The 14,765-nt window shown below is 51.8% G+C and overlaps 1 protein-coding gene and 1 long non-coding RNA gene across 3 annotated transcripts in view; both read left to right on the top strand.

Annotated features, from left to right (window-relative positions):
• LOC110259538 (uncharacterized) overlaps window positions 1-14,765 on the top strand; it is a 61,653-nt gene that overhangs the window by 44,105 nt on the left and 2,783 nt on the right. Inside the window, exon 5 of one of the 2 annotated variants that reach the window (XR_014839167.1) lies at window positions 13,891-14,695. The exons of the other annotated variant lie outside the window; for it this stretch is intronic. The gene's annotated coding sequence lies outside the window, so the exon portion shown is untranslated. Of the gene's footprint in view, window positions 1-13,890; window positions 14,696-14,765 lie in introns of those variants that run through there. 2 annotated transcript variants of the gene reach the window in all.
• Window positions 1,075-3,278, top strand: LOC146405833 (uncharacterized). Its single transcript, XR_014839174.1, has 2 exons — window positions 1,075-1,286; window positions 1,553-3,278. It is a non-coding gene; the product is annotated as an uncharacterized LOC146405833 (long non-coding RNA).

Raw genomic sequence — 14,765 nt, forward strand, 5'->3', positions numbered from 1 at the left:
TGCGGCTCAGAGTCAATCCCTGACCTGGGAACTTCCATCTGCCATGGGGCGCAGCCAAAAAAAAAGCCCAGAACAAAAATGTCAGTCATGCGCTAGAAAAATATAGACCAAACATCAACACGCGGTGCTAGAAAAATGTACACCAAAGAACAACACTTGCTGGGAGTTTCCTCGTGGCACACTGCTGTGGCTTGTGTTGCTGCTGTGATACCGGTTCAGTCCCTGGCCCAGGGACGTCCATAAGCCATGGATGCAGCCAAAAAAACAAAAACAGAACAAACAAAAAACCTCGAAGCACGTTCTGTCGAGGGGGAATGTTGAAAGGTGGCGTCAAGGCCTTGCACTTTGAACTGATCCCTGAAGCTCAAACATGCAGCCAGGGGCTCCTGGGCGAAGGAACCCGCGTGTGCCAGGTGTGCGTCCACCCACAGCACCTGCTGGCGGGGAATCGGGTGCGTCCAAAAGCCTCAGGCAGCTGCCCCTGGAGTCCGCTCGATGAGCCTTTCGTGAGCAGCGGGTTTAGGCCAGGCTTTTGGCTGAGAGCTGCCTGGTGAGAGAGGAAAGCCACTTGGGATGCGATTCCAGACGGCCTGGAGTGCCGCTCTGTCTCTCTTCCAGTGACACAAAATTGAGGCTAGCATGTGGGCTCATCACTTCTTCTCTCGGAGGGACAAAGATCTCCCCCCGACGGGGCCTCTGGGGCTGCTGCGCTCATGCAGCTGAGGGGCTGCCTGCGGGGAGGAACGGGGCGGGGGGGGGGAAGAAGAGGGTCCCGAGGCCCTCACTCCACCACGTGCCAGGGGTGTTGGGGATTTTCCCGGGGGTGGTTGTAGCAGTCAGGCCGTGCTCCGACGGTCCTCCCTGGGCTTGGCAGGGAAGGCCCCGAAGCCCTGGCGCTACCCTCCCAGCTGCCAGTCGCTGGAGGGCCTGGGGAGGGCATGGCCATCTCTGAAGTGTCTTTCGTGCACTAAGCCGAATGACCTTGGCCTGGATCGTGAGGGTTATGTAAGATTAGGTAGCCACTTAGTCAAAAATAGCTCTCCTGCTGACTCCAGCCCACAGGACCGCCTCCAAGAGATGGGGGCGCAGATGGACCAGGGCCGGGCACGCCTGGGAAACTCCCCACTGCTCCTGGCCCCCCGAGACCCCCTGAGAGGGTGAGATGGGACCTCAGAGCTGCCAACGGGCGATGGATGTCCCAGGCTCGTCTGTCTGGCAGCGGAGCTGTGTGCTGAAGCACGGAGACCACGGGGCCCTGAAGACAGACATGCAGAGAAAGAGCAGAAGTAAGAGAGTGCGGGGGCCAGAGGGAGCGCTGGGCTGGGCGCCCTCAGATCTGCTCCCGCCCACGCTCTAGAGCCAGGGACTCTCTTTGATTTGTTCAACAGATACCTCCCGAGCAGCCACCAGGTGCCAGGGCTGTGCCGGCCCTGGGGGCACAAAAGGCGGTCACAGATGCCGTTCCTCTTCTCAGGAATTTTGGCTTGGACCAATCGGTGTCCTACCCCATCCTAATAATAACTAACCTTTTCTGGTGTCTTCCCTGTGCCAGGCAATTTACAAGACCCTGGCACGCAGTGAACAAGCCAGACACGGCCCGGGCCACGTGGTGCTCACAGTCTAGAGGAAGACACAAATACCCGCCGAGAACAGGGACCAGACAAGTGGTCTTTACGAGAAAACTTCCAGTAACGATGTGCGAAGGGCCCTTCTAGGTAGAAGAGGAAGACCTCTCCACTGAACGGGGCTGTTGCTAACTCTCAAGTCTCCACTGAACGGGGCTCTGCCTTGGGAAGGAGCCTGTCAGGGCCCTGTACTTGCCCCTTGGAAGTGACCCTGGGGAAAAGGCATTTGGACCGTGTGTGAGGAGCTGGCGCCTCTTCCGTGGTTGTTTGTAGTGCCTGTTGGTCTGATATTTTTGGAGGACAATTTGGCAACATTCATTAGAGCTTTAAAAAGGACGGCTAGTCTTAAGGGACTGTGGAGACAAATTGTTCTATGTCCACAAAATGCCATAAATGATTACATAGCCCTCTATACCCAGACAGGGAAAGAGATCCAGATGTTACGATGTTTGGTTCAAAAAGTTACGTACAGGGGGTTCCCGTCGTGGCACAGTGGTTAACGAATCCGACTAGGAACCATGAGGTTGCGGGTTCGGTCCCTGCTCAGTGGGTTAAGGATCCAGCGTTGCCGTGAGCTGGGGTGTAGGTCGCAGACATGGCTCGGATCCTGCGTTGCTGTGGCTGTGGTGTAGGCCGGCGGCTACAGCTCCGATCGGACCCCCAGCCTGGGAACCTCCATGTGCCGTGGGAGCGGCCCTAGAAATGGCAAAAAGCCCAAAAAAAAAAAAAAAAAAAAGTTATGTACAGGGAAATTAGAAAGTTTGTGTGCTGTCGATGGACATAAAATGGGGCAGCCACTCCAGAAAACAGTATGGTGGTTCCTTAAACAATTAAATACACAACGAACAAAAAAATAAAAATAAAAGCAGAACCGTCATGTGATCCAACAGTCTCAGGTTTGGGTATACACCCAACAGGACTGAAAACAGCGTTTCCAAGAGACACTTGTACACGCGTGTTCACAGCCGCATGATTCATGACAGATACAACGTGAAAGCAGCCCAGGTGTCCATCGACAGGTGAACGGATGAGCAAACTGTGGTGCGTACATACAATGGATGGGGTTCAGATTACGAAGGAAGGAAAGCCCGACATCTGCTCCGGCGTGGACGAGCCTTGAAGATATGCTAGACGCAATTAGGCAGTCGCCAAATACTGCAGGATTCTGCTTAAATGAGTCACTTAGAAGAGCCAAAATCGCAAAGATGAGAGTGGAACGGAGGCTGCCAGGGGCTGCAGGGGGCAGGAGGGGAGTTACTGTTTAACAGGTGCAGAGGTTATTCGATGAGGTGAACGAGTCCTGGAATTGACTGGTGGTGTTGGTAGCCTGACTTCATGTGTGTGTTTCATACCACTGAACTCTACCCTTGAAGATGTCTGTGCAGGGTAGCAGTTCCCACTGCGGCTCAGCATTAGCGACACCTGACGGGTATCCGTGAGGATGTGGGTTCAATCCCTGGCCTCGCTCAGTGGGTTAAGAATCCAGGGTTGCCCTGATGAGCTGTGGTGTAGGTCTCAGAGGCATCGCGGATCTGGCGTGGCTGTGGCCGGCAGCTGCAGCTCTAATTTGACCCCTAGCCTGGTACCTTCCTTAGGTCACAGGTGCAGCCCTTAAAAAAAAAAGAGACAATAAAATGTACAAGATGATAAGTATTATGTTCGTTATGTGTATTTTATCATAATGAAAAAATTGCGTGCAATAGCACCAAAAAAGAATAACATACTTAGGATTAAGTTTAACCACAAAGATGTAAGACTTGTGTATTGAAACTACAAAGCATCGCTGGAAGAATTTATTTTTATTTTTCGTTTTTCCCCCATTCTGATCACTTCTGCTGTACAACAAAGAGATTCCGTTACACAGACACACGTCCGTTCTGAAAAGGGATTTTCAGACTCTTTTCCCGTGCAGATGACCACAGAATATTGGCTGCGTAGATTTCCCTGTGCTGTACAGCAGGTCCCTGTTGGCCGGGCATTCAGGATACAGTGCGCGGGTGCCGATTGCAGGTTCCCACTCCCCCCCCACCCCACCCCGTCTCCTGTGGGGACCGTAAGTTTGTTTAAAGTCTGTGAGTCTGTTTCTGTTGTGCAATAAGTTCATTTGTCTCTTTTTTTTAGATTCCACATATAAGTGATATCATGTGATGTTTGTTTTTCACTAACTTCACTTAGTATAATAATCTCTAGGTCCCATCCATGTTGCTGCAAATGGCATGGCATTATTTTATCCCTTTTTATGGCTGAGTAGTATTTCAGTGTGTGTGTGTGTGTGTGTGTGTGTGTGTGTGTGTGTGACATCTTCTTTGTACAGTATATACATGGGTCTTGTTTTTATATCCATTCAGCAGGTCTATGTCTTTTGGTTGGAGCGTTTAGTCCATTGACATTTAAGGTAATTATTGACATGTACGTTCTTAGGGCCCTTCTGTTGATTGTTTTGCATTTGTTTTTGTCGATTTTCTCTGGCCCTTCATCTCTTGGCCTTTTTTCTTCCCTTTTGTTCTCTTCTCTTGTGGTTGGATGACTGTCTTTAGTGCTGTGTTTGAATTGCATCTATTGCAGATTTCTGATTTGCGTTAACCTTGAAGTTTTGATGTCGGCGTCTATGTACACACACAAGACTGCTTTAAGTTGCTGGTCTCTTCATTGCAACGGCAGGTCCGGGATCCTGCATTTGCCCCTCCTCTGCTCACAGGGGCGGCTTTGGTGGCATGCTTGTGTGTGGAGGATCTCCTACCTTCGCTGACGTTTGCCTTGACTGTGAGCCTCCTCATTGGTAATTTTCTCTTTCTCGCTGGGGCCTTTTCTCTCCGCCTAGAGAAGTTCCTCTAGTATTTGTTGTAAACCTGGTTTGGTGGCACTGAATTCCCTTAGCTTGCGCTTGTCTATAAAGCTTTTGCTTTCTCCTTCAAATCTGAAAGCAAGCCTTGCTGGGTAGAGTCATCTTGGTTGCAGGTTTTTGCTTTCATCACTTCAAGTATATCGTGCCGCTCCCTTCGGGCGGCAGAGTTTCTGCTGAAAAATCAGCTGATAACCTTATCGGGTTCCCTTGTATGTTACTCGTTTCTTTTCCCCAGCTGCTTTCAGTATTTGCTCTTTGTCTTTCATTTTGGTCAGTTTGATTAATATGTCTGGGTGCGTTTCTCCTTGGGTTTGGGAGAATTTAAAGATCGAAATAAAGGGACACCTATGTTTATGGGTTGAAGACATAATATTGATAAGATTACAGAACTCCCCAAAGTATTCTACGGATTCAATGAAACCCCTAAAAAAAAAAAAATCCCCACATCCCACAAATTTCATTTTTTAGAGGTGGAAAAGCTGATTCTGAAGTGGAGTTGCAAGGAACTCTAAATAGCCAAACCAGTCCTGAAAAAGAAAAAGTGTGAAGACTCACAGTTCTCGATTTCAACATTTACTACAGAGCTACAATAATAAAAATACTGTGCTGCTGGCATAGGGATTGTCTCACAGATAGTTCTATGGGCTAGAACCAAGAGTCCATAAATAAAGACTACACCTTCGTTCGATTGGTTTCCTTTTCTTTTTCCTCTTCCTTTCTTTTTTTTTATGGCTGCACCCATGGCACATGGACGTTCTCGGGCTCGGCATCAAACCCCCGCTGCCACAGAGGTCATGCTGGATCCTTAACCTGCCGCACCACAGCAGGAGCTCCTCAACTGGCTTTTGGTCCTAAGCCCACGCGATGGGGGGGGATAGAATAATCTTTCCAGCAAACGATGCAGGACAACTGGATATTTATATGCAAAGAATGAGGTTGGGCCCTTACCTCATACCGTGCACAAAAATGAAAAAGAAATCTAAATAGAAGATCTAAAACTATAAAAACTCTTAGGAAACAAATCATAAGGGTAAGTCTTCCTGACCTTGAATGCAAGCAACAGAAAAAATAGATACATTGGATTCCATCAAAATTAAAAACTTTTTATTGGGCTGTGACGGACATATAACATCATATAGTTTCAGGTGTGCGGCAGAATGATTTCATATTTGTGTATATTGTGAAGTAATCACCAGTAAGTCTGGTCACTATCCATCACCACATATAGTACAATTTTTTCCTTAGGTGAGAACTTTTAAGATCTACCCTCTCAGGAGTTCCCGCTGTGGCGCAGTGGTTAACGATTCCGACTAGGAACCATGAGGTTGCGGGTTCGGTGCCTGCCCTTGCTCAGTGGGTTAAGGATCCGGCGTGGCCGTGAGCTGTGGTGTAGGTTGCAGACGCAGCTCGGATCCCACGTTGCTGTGGCTCTGGCGTAGGCCAGCAGGTATAGCTCCGAGTTGACCCCTGGCCTGGGAACCTCCATATGCTTCCTAAAAAAAAAAAAAAAGGGGGGATCTATATGGATGGCCAGCAACCACAGGAAGAGGTAGACAAGGTCATGAGTCAACAGGGAAAAATGTAAATCAAAACCGCAACGAGACGAGGTCTCCTGCGGTGCAGCGGGTTAGGGATCTGGCGTGTCGCTGCCGTGACCGGGGTTGCTGCTGTGGCACAGGTTCAGTTCCTGGCCCCGGAACGTCCACATGCTGCAAACAGAGCAAAACAACAACAACGCAACCATCATGAGCTACTACTTCACATCCCCCGGGAGAGCCCCAGTTTCAGAATAGCAGGCCGTAGCAAGCGATGCTAAGAGTGCGGAGAATTTGGAGCTGCCGTGCAGCACCGGTGGGAATGCACAATGGAATGGCCACCGTAGATAACCATTGCCTGTTTCTTCAATAAGTTAAACATACGATGACCCCTTAACCTGGCAACGCCACTTCCCGTTCACACCCCAAAGAACTGAATGCAGGCGTGCCGTCCAAACAGACTCTCGTGGAGTTCCCGTCGTGGCACGGCGGAAACGAATCCGGCTAGGAACCATGAGGACGCAGGTTCGATCCCTGGCCTCGCTCCGTGGGTGAAGGATCTGGCGTTGCCGTGAGCTGTGGTGTAGGTCGCAGAGGCGGCTCGGATCCTGCATGGCTGTGGCTGTGGCCTAGGCCAGCGGCTGCAGCTCCGAGTTGAGCCTGGGAACCTCCATATGCCGTGGCTTCAGCCCTAGAAAGCCAAATAAATAACTAAATAAAAAGAAAATAAAATGGCCAAAACGGTGACAAACAATCGTGTGTTCCAGGAGAGCAACTGGAAGGACAGATGCTGCAGTTTAACGGGGATCTCTTCTGGGTGATGGCGGGAGTGACGTCACAGTCTCTCTTTTTTTTTTAAACTTTCTGATCATTTCCCAGTTAAGTATATTTGGATTAACGACTGCAGTAAACACAGCCGCAATGCGCTGTTTTCACTTGGAAGGCAAACAAGCAAGGAAGAGGGGAGGGAGGAGGAGGAGAGGAAGGAAGGAAGAAAAGCTGGAAGGAAGGGAAAAAGAGAGGTCTTTGGAAGGCCTCCCTCCTTGTCCATCCACCGTCCGAGCCCTGGAGCTGCGGGCCTCGCCGCCGTGGCGAGAGCTGCGAGGGCTCTGGGTGCGACACGAAGCAGGAGCCTGTGGGTCCGCAGGGGTGATGTCCCAGGCAGCAGACTCCTCGCTGCCCGTGGACGGATCCCAAGGCCGATTCAGAACCCAGAGCCTCAGTGAATGAAACACACACAGGCACACTTACCAACCGAAGGTTAACATACATCTGCAAATGCAAAGATCAGCTCAGTCAAAATGAAAGAGAAATAGCCGAGCATTTCCGCAGGGCGGGGAGCGGGGGAGGAGCCTGACTTTCCCTCTACCTCCCGCCCTGTGCCCTTTGAACGTGAGGGGCGTCCTTTCCGAGACTCTTTCCCTGCAAAGTCGCTCTCTGTCATGAAATCAACGTTTCTGAAACATAAGATAAGAAATATTTAGGTTGGGGAGTTCCCATTGTGGCTCAGCGGAAAGGAATCTGACGAGGAACCATGAGGTTGTGGGTTCGATCTCTGGCCTTGCTCCGTGGGTTAAGGAGCCGGCGTTGCTGTGAGCTGTGGTGTAGGTCGGATCTGGGCTGTAGCTCCAATTTGACCCCTAGCCTGGGAACCTCCACACTGCGGGTGTGGCCCTAAAAAAAAAAAAAAAAAAAAAATAGGTTAAAAAGCACTGTTTGTTTTCTGTCCTATTTTGTATTTACTGCATTAACAACAGATATCACTCAGCACAAACAAAGCAGGTAGTTTTGAAAACATTCAGACAACACAGACGTGTTGAAAGTATACACAGGACACTCCTGGGTTACTCTCCAAAGAAACATGAATCTACAATGAAAAGTTTGGGGAGTCCCATGCTGGTCTAGTGTGAATTCCACCCGTGGCCCAGAAACTCCTGCATGCCGAGAGGCAGGGAAAAAAAAGTATTTTTAATTAAATGAAGGCATCAGAGAAATGGCCATTTGTTTTTTAACTTCTCTTTTTTCTTTTCCTAAATTTTCTATAATGAGAGCTATTATTTTATGTTGGAAAAGGTCTGTAATTAACTGAGTTTCTCAGCCCAAAGCCCCCAGATTTAGGCTGCGGCTGAAGCGGTGCTGGCCTGACCTTGACCTCCAGGCCGCCCGGCCACCTTCCCTTTGGCCCTGCCCTTGGCAGCCTCCTTAGCTCCAGCCCTGGGCCCTGCCTCACCGGCAGCCCTCAGAGGCCCTGTGCCACCTGCCAGACTGTCCCCCGGTCCCCTTCTTGGGTCCCCTTGGTCCTGGGGATGTGCTGGCGGCGTCAGCACAGGGTGCTTCCAGAGTCCTCTCTTGGAGGGGCTGTTTTGAAGCTACTGTTTGTCCAACAAACACAGGGGTTTTGCTTTGATAAGATATTCTAGTCCAATACAAACCATTTTCCAAAGAATTTTTTAGTCATGCTGTGTCTTGGGTCGAGCAAATTTTACCTGTTCGTTATAAAGCAGGGGCCGTGGGGGTGTTGGGGGAGGCAGGCCGAGATCAGAGAGAGGCCAGCCCGGAGCCACGTCCCTCCCTCCCGGCGGCAGTGGAGACGGTGGAGGCCATTCCCCACCCTGCAGAGGGAACGGGAAGCTTCCAGCTCCCTGCCTCCAGCCTCGGCCCTGGAAAACCTCCCTCGTCTCCTGCACGCTCTGGGACCCAGGGTTTAGGGGTCTTCTCCTGGGACTTGTTTTCTGAGACTTTCCCCATCTTGGCTTCTCTACTCGACCGTTCCGTGCACACCTCTGAGGGGACACTAGCTCAGATCAACCCCAGCTGGTCAGAAACTTTCAAGGTCCTGAGGCGGCTGCTGCAGCAAAGTCCTTACCGCCCTTTGATAACTCCTCCTTTGCCAAAATCCCTCCATTTGAGAACCACCCTCTTTGCATTATCAATTCTTTTTTTTTTTTTTTTTTTGTCTTTTTGCTATTTTTTGGGCCGCTCCCGAGGCATATGGAGGTTCCCAGGCTTGGGGTTGAATCGGAGCTGTAGCCGCCGGCCTACGCCAGAGCCACAGCAACTCGGGATCAGAGCCCCGTCTGCAACCTACACCACAGCTCACGGCAACGCTGGCTCCTTAACCCACGGAGCAAGGCCAGGGATCGAACCGGCAACCTCATGGTTCCTAGTCGGATTCGTTAACCACTGCGCCACCACGGGAACTCCTGCATTATTAATTCTAAAGTTCTGTTTAAAAATAAACAAGGTGTTCCCGTCCTGGCTCAGCAGCAATGAATCTGACTAGCATCCATGACGATGCAGGTTCAATTTCTAGCCTCACTCAGTGGGTTAAGGATCCGGTGTTGCCGTGAGCTGTGGTGTAGGTCGAAGATGTGGCTCAGATCCTGTGTTGCCTTGGCTCTGGCGTAGGCCGGCAGCTGTAGCTCTGACTCGACCCCTAGCCTGGGAACATCCATATGCCATGAGCGCGCCATCCCCAAAAAAAGCAAAAAAAAAAAAAAAAAAAGACACGCCAAACAAGAAGTCATTTTCTCCCTTGAATTATAAAAATGTACAATCATGTAAAGTAGAAAAATGCAGCCCCGCCCCCACCAAACTCACAAAACATCCACAAACCCAGTACTTTAAGGCAAGCACTGTAATATTTTGGACTATTTATTGGAGTCTTTAAAAATAAACCAGTCATTCCCATTGTTCCTCTTGTTTCACGTGGTTATAATCATTCCGTGTAGCAATCTTGGTCCTTCTCAAAAGACGTCGTTTATTATTTTTATCAGTTTTTTTGACCTCACCCACAGCACATACGTTCCCAGGCCAGAGATGGAATCTGAGCTGCAGCTGCAACCTACGCCACAGCTCTGGCAATGCTGGATCCTTAACCTGCTGCAAGAGGCCGGGGATCAAACCCTTGCCGGTGCAGCGACAATTCTAGATCCTTAATCCACCTCTCCACAGCGGGAACTCCAAAAGAAGTATTTTTTTTCATGTTGCTGTAGACCCTGGCTCTGCTGTGCTGTTAGCTGTGGAACCTTGGGCGTGTTACCTAACCTCTCTGGGCCCCTCCTTCCTTATCTGCAAAACGGACTTGAGTAGAGTATTTGCCTCCCAGGGCCCCTGCCAGGATTCAGCAAGAGAATGCAAGTGAAACGCTGCACCGACAGCCCAGCGCAGTGAACGCTGACAGTTGGTCGAGGGCCGGACACGGGCGAGTTCCTTTTCCAGCTCGCGGGGACAGTGCTACACTGAACACCACTGAACACCACAGGGTCCCGAGCTTTTTCGTGTTCTTGCCAGAGCTGGCTGTCGGCACTGCTGCCGGCAGAGGAAGCATCCTGGCTGATTTACCTTTTATTTCCAGCCTCACTGAGATCTGGTCGACATGTCACATTGTGTAAGTTGGAGGTTGCAGTGTGGTTGGATACATGGAAATACTGCCAAACGCTGCCCGGGGTGGTGAACACCCCCGGCACAGGATTACTATGTTGTTGTCGTCGTTGTCATGGAGACGCTGGTTTGCAATGGACCCTCTTTCCGGCTGGTGGGACCCTAACCCCCCGCCCCCACTGGGCGCGCACAGCTTGAGCGAATGTGGGTCTGGAAGCCTTTTCTCTCTGAAGGAGCTTTTGCCGGCGAGTCTGATAGGACATCTTGACGTCACCCGGGGACCAAGACCCCGGTTCCACTCTCGAGGCTGGGACGAGGCTCGCGCCCAGGGCGGGGTGTGGGGTAATTGATGGCTAATGGCTGGGGCTGACGTTTGCCCTCCTGGTCATAAAAGACCTTTGGGTTTGCTTGGCCACTTTTGAGTTTCTCAGGAAAAGCGATAGCACGAGGCCAAAGTTCGTGTCGGTTGGCGGCCGCCTTCCTCCAGCCCCCACGAGGCTGCGGGGGGAGAGCGGTGATCTGACGGCGCCGGGAGTGCGGGGCTGGGTCTCCTGCCCGGGAGGAGCCGTGTCCTCCTGATCCGCCCACGGCTCGCATTTCTCTACGGCCCCATCCCCGACACGCTGAGGGCCGAGGGGCCTGTTTATTATTATTGCAGTTTTGCTGACGCGTGGTTCGAGGACAGTGGAGAACGGTTCTGCCACATCCAGGAGCCCAGAATCCTGGGTCGGTGCCCTGTGCTCGCCAGCAGGTTCCCCCCTGGCCAACCATCCCATGTACCACAGTGCAGATGCCAACCCCAAACCTTTACCCATCCCACGCCGCCGCCGTGAACAGAAGGCTTCCAGAGATGAGGCTCCGTCCTGATAGAGACCTGAGCACGACCGCACTTGTGGGAGTTCCCTGGTGGTCTAGTGGTTAGGACTTGGCCCTTTAGCTGCTGCGATCTGAGTCTGCGAGCTGAGATCCTGCAGCAAGCCACTGCATGCGGCAGCCAGAAAAAAGGAAAAACCCGTACTGTCCCTTTGTCTGTCTGCACCCAACCACCCACCAACCCTTCCAGAAAGAGTGAATCAAAATCCCCTTTACTGGGGCCTGGGATGTGCATTGGATCGAGCCCTGCTGAGCCGGAGTATGAGGGAAACGCAGGATCTACACATCCATGGGGTGTCTGCTCAACAGCCTCGAGGGCGCCCCACGCTTCAGACAAAAACCTTGGCCCTCGCAGCCTGGCCCCCTCCCCCCACCTCTGCCCTCCCCGGCCCCTGGGACGGTCCTGGCGGCCAGGTAGGCTCTGGGCCTTGGGAGCAGGCCCCTTGCTCTTGCTGTTCTGTGAGCTGGTGAAACCCTCCCTAACATTTCAGGCCGGGCTCCGGAAGCCTCCGTCACCCCGCGCCAGCCAGAAAGGGCTCCCTTTCCCCCGAGCTCCCACAGACCCTCGAAACCTGTGCCTTCAACGCCTCTGGTCACCTTCCACCGAACAGTCTGGAAGCTCTGAAAAAGCAGTCCCCCTACCCGGTCCCCTCTGTCCCCAGAGCCCAGCGCAGGCCTTCCTGTGTCTTAAGGCACGTCTCTCAAGGACAGCTGGGGCCCTCCTGGCCTGGGGAGCTAGGCCCTGGCCCCACCCACCTGCAGGGCCTCCAGGAGCGCGCCCCCAGCCCCCCACGTGGCCAATCACACCAAGGCAGCCGCTGCAAATGAACCTACCGCCTGATCGGGCCTGGGCTTCTCTTGCCACCAGGGTGGTGTCCCAGCAAAGGCGACACCCAGAGGGACGCAAGTGGTCTAGGTCCGAGCGTCAGCGCCAGGCCAGGCCGTGCCCCCCCCCCCACCCGGTGTGTTTTCCTCCCTCCGAAACAGCCTCAGAAGCCCTAGTGTAGACGTTTCAGAGCATCGGGGCGGGGAGGCAAGTCCCCAGAGCCGGGCACACACCTCTCATCAGCATCGACCCGTCTGCCCAAGTCCAACAGGTGTTCATTAGGTCTGGTTGGTTTAGAGCAAAGATGGGCATTAGGGCCTCTTGGCTTTAGCGCGACTTCTGCTTCCTTGTGGACCTGCTGCGCCTCCCGTGCCTTTACCTCTTCAACAGGTTAGAAAGAAAGCGCTCCTTTCAAGGCTGATTTCATTGTCCTTTAGAGGCTTGGCTTTGGAGCCCTGAGTGTCCAGTGTGACTGTCTGTCTGTATAAACTTGATCCTTGGCCGTCAGGACTAACTCTGCACTTTGCTGAGCCCGGGGGCGTCAGCCGCAGTCAAGTGCCGGTTAAGGGCCGGACGGCAGAGTCTCAGGGAGGAAGGGCTCCCACGCCGCAGCCTCGGGAGCGCGAGCTCCGCAGTGAGCTTCTCTGAAACCGAGCCTGGATTGCTCTTCGGCCAGGTCTCTTTTTCCTTCCTTCTCTCTCCCCTTCCCTCCTTCCGTGCCGCCTTCCCTGCCCGCTCCTGTTTTCTCCGTCTTCCTCCTGCTGCTTCTTTCTTTCCTTCCTTTCTTCCTCCTTCTCATACTTGCACCATCCTTTTCTCTCCAGTTGCGTATCTGTATTTCTTTCTGTCATTCCATCCCTCCATCCACCCGTCCATCCGCCCAGTTTTCCTTCCTTTTTCCTTTCATTCACTTGCTCATCCTACTATCCCTCCCTCCGTCCGTCCCTCCGTCCGTCCCTCCGTCCCTCCCTCCGTCCGTCCCTCCGTCCATCCCTCTGTCCATCCCTCTGTCCGTCCATCGTTCTTACTCCCGACTGTCCACTCCCCTTTCCTCATCTTCTCCTTCTGTCACTGCCTCCCTTCATTTCTCCCCACTCTCCCGTCCTTCCTCCCATCTCTCCACTCATCTGCTCATTTTTAGCTTCTTTAGCACCAGACAAGGCTCTAATTATCTGACGTGGCTGAGCTCAAAGCAAGTTTGGTAGAAAAAAAATCTTAGAGTGAGGAACCAGAGTAAAGAGATTTTTTTTTTCTTTTTAGGGCTGTACCCGCAGCATATGGAAGTTCCCAGGCTAGGGGTCCAATTGGAGCTGCAGCAGCTGGCCTACCCTCCGGCCACAGCAATACAGGATCCGAGCCATATCTGTGACCTGCACCACAGAGCATGGCAACACCGGATCCTTAACCCACTGAGCGAGGCCAGGGATCGAACCTGCGTCCTCATGGATACTCGTTGGTCTTGTTACTGCTGAGCCATGACGGGAGCTCCTGGAGTAAAGAATCTTGATTTCTAGTCCTATTTCCCTTCCAGGAAGCTCATGTGAGCAGTGCTGCTCATACATTTTTCTAGCGTGAGCCAAGCATGACTCGAGTCATCTGGCCCTGGCTGCACCTTCTTGTTTTCCCCTGAAAAGGTGCTGTCTTTGGGTTTTTTTAATTGCTGCCAAATAAGCAAACATGTAGCCCTGGGGAAATTCTTGGTTTCTCCTGGCTCTTACCTTCTTTTTCAGTAAATCTCGAGATTGTCATGACAAAAACAAGGTCTGCCACGGCAAAGGTTTTTTTCTTTTAATTACCAAATAGGAGCCGAAGCCACGAAGATGTTCCGTGTGGTGTTATTTACAGCAGGAGGGGAGAATCGGAAATAACACAGGGGTCGGCAATGACTGGACTGTTAAAATAACTCCCACCACTTCCTTCATTGGCGTGAACACTGAGGACTATCAGGTCCCAAGAGAACCAAGGTTTTTTCCTCTTGTTGAAAGAAGAATCCCTCAGCCCCGAAAATAACGGCCAGCATATAAAGGTGTTTGGTATGTATTCTGGGGATGAATGAATAAATAATGCTGTGAAATTAATTTCCAAGCCCATCCTTAAGAAGTGTCATCGAAGGAGCTCCCGTTCAGGCTCAGCAGAAACGAATCTGACTAGGAACCACGAGGTTGCGGGTTCGATCCCTGGCCTTGCTCAGTGGGTTACGGATCTGGCATTGCCGTGAGCTGTGGTGTAGGTTGCACATGGCTCGGATCCCAAGTTACTATGGCTCTGGCGTAGGCCGGCAGCAACAGCTCCGATTCGACCCCTATCCCGGGAATCTCCATATGCCGCAAGCGCAGCCCTAAAAGACAAAAAAAAAAAAAAAAAAAAAAAAAAAAAAAAAAGAAATGCCGTCTGACCTTGGGAGTGGATAAGCAATGAGGTCCTGCTGCATAGCACAGGGAGCTCTGTCCAGTCACTTGTGATGGACATGACGGAGGATAAAGTGAGAAAAAGAAAATGTGTGTGTGTATAAATGTATGACTGGCTCACTTTGCTGCACGGTAGAAATTGACGGAACACTGTAAATCACCTGTAACGGAAAAAATAAAAATCATTAAAAAAAAAGAAATGCCCTCTGGCTGTTGTTTTGCTCTGTGGAGTTCGGAGCGGACCCAAAGGAGCGGTGGTTTTGAGAGGCT

This window comes from Sus scrofa, chromosome 2, assembly GCF_054392235.1.
Source record: "Sus scrofa isolate SSC_HxYL_T2T_F1_AM1 chromosome 2, Sscrofa_HxYL_maternal_Yorkshire_Landrace_v2.0, whole genome shotgun sequence".
NCBI classification, from domain to species: domain Eukaryota; kingdom Metazoa; phylum Chordata; class Mammalia; order Artiodactyla; family Suidae; genus Sus; species Sus scrofa.